This window comes from Macrobrachium nipponense, chromosome 16 (genome assembly GCF_015104395.2).
Source record: "Macrobrachium nipponense isolate FS-2020 chromosome 16, ASM1510439v2, whole genome shotgun sequence".
Classification (NCBI taxonomy): domain Eukaryota; kingdom Metazoa; phylum Arthropoda; class Malacostraca; order Decapoda; family Palaemonidae; genus Macrobrachium; species Macrobrachium nipponense.
Window position 1 is genome coordinate 56,370,360 of NC_087209.1, and position 1,592 is coordinate 56,371,951.

Genomic DNA, 1,592 nt, shown 5'->3' on the forward strand with positions numbered 1-1,592 from the left:
TATGTCTGTCCGCCCGTCTGTCATTCAATCACGGCCAAACGGCTGGTCCGATGGGCATGAAACTTGGCAGGGTTATAGTGGGGATAACTAAGATGGTTTATAATGGGGTTTCATCCTACCTCGCCCCCCAACTCTCTCCCCCCCCCCCCTAATGGGCGTTATGTCTCCGTCCCTTTCAAGGGACGGGTGAAAAACCGTAACCAAAATTCAAGCAAAACACTAGCAGCCTGCGCAGCAACCATCGAAGTGACCCCTGGCGTCAAAATGGACAATCTTACTGTAATGGGCGTTATGTCTGCTAGTATTATGTAAATATTGGTTCTTGATAGGACGAAATTTCTCATTTTTCTCATTTCTCTTTGAAGGTGAGTGTCGCCTGGCTTGTTGGGCGTATGAGGGCTGCCGCTCCGCTTCGACAAAACCCTCTGGGGAGAAGTTCGAGTGTCGCCTGTCGCGCTTTTACACCCAGAACCTGACTCTCGAGGACGACCCTGATTCTCTTTTCACATATTGGCTCGGTGAGTTACGTGTGTATGTGTGTAGCCCTTGAAGGAGAGAGAGAGAGAGGGAGAGAGAGAGAGAGAGAGATGCCTCTATGAACCTTCCATTATTAAGCACAATTTAGATAGGAGTTTACGCAGGTAATATTAGCAAGCGAGAGAGAAAGAATGTAATGGTGTTCCGTAGAAAGAGGTAACAGAAGGCAAAGGGAAATACAGAAAGAAGAGATCCGACCTCCAGCTTAACTCGGGACATGGGCAAGATTTTCCCCCGTCTCATAAATTATTCCACTCAAACTCACAACAAGGATCAAATAAAATGGACAGAGATTAATCACGTTCATATATTCTCAGTTATAAGTGGAAACGCAAAACAACTGAACAGAAATGTAGTCTCTAAATTCAGTACATCAAATCAATTAAAACGTGCTAAATCTACGGACAAAAAGCCCATTGTTTCAGCAACGAAAATTTTAGAAACATTTCATTAGAAATAATGTTTCTGTACTGTTTAACACGCAGGTTATTTGTGTATTTTTACTTTTTTATTGTGATAAATAAATCATAAATGCCCTATCCTAAAATTCCTGTGCTTATATTCAATGCAATACACCTTTTTCAGACCATTTTAGGCTTTTCCATAGGGCTTTCCTAACCCCCAACAAGGATAAACAGCGCCTCAGTGGCGTGATCGGTATGGTCTTGTCCTGCCACCTCGGTAGCCGCAAGTTTGATTCTCGGGCATTCCATTGAGGTGTTAGAAATGTGTATTTCTGGTGATAGAAGTTCACTCTTGACGTGGTTAGGAAGTCACGTAAAGCCGTTTGTCCCGTTGCTGAATAACCACTGCTTCCATCCAATGTAAAAACACTATACAAACAAACAAACCAACAACAACAACAAAGTAGTTTGTTTACTCCCCGACCAAGTGAAAAATAAATTGGCAAATTAAAATATAGATAAACATGTGAGTAAATGGTGAGAAAAGAGGAGAATAATTGCATTGGAGACATTTATTTCGTATCATTCGCAACAAAATAAATGTCCTTAACTTCTACAGACCCGAGCTGGTTCAAGATCCACGGCTTACAG

General features: G+C 42.2%; 1 long non-coding RNA gene across 1 annotated transcript in view; it reads left to right on the plus strand.

Annotated features, from left to right (window-relative positions):
- The window catches only part of LOC135195438 (uncharacterized), a 4,790-nt gene extending 4,278 nt beyond the window's left edge, over window positions 1-512 (plus strand). The window contains exon 3 of the long non-coding RNA XR_010310120.1: window positions 366-512. This is a non-coding gene — a long non-coding RNA (uncharacterized LOC135195438). The remainder of the gene's footprint in view (window positions 1-365) is intronic.
- The last annotated feature ends 1,080 nt before the right edge of the window (window positions 513-1,592 follow it).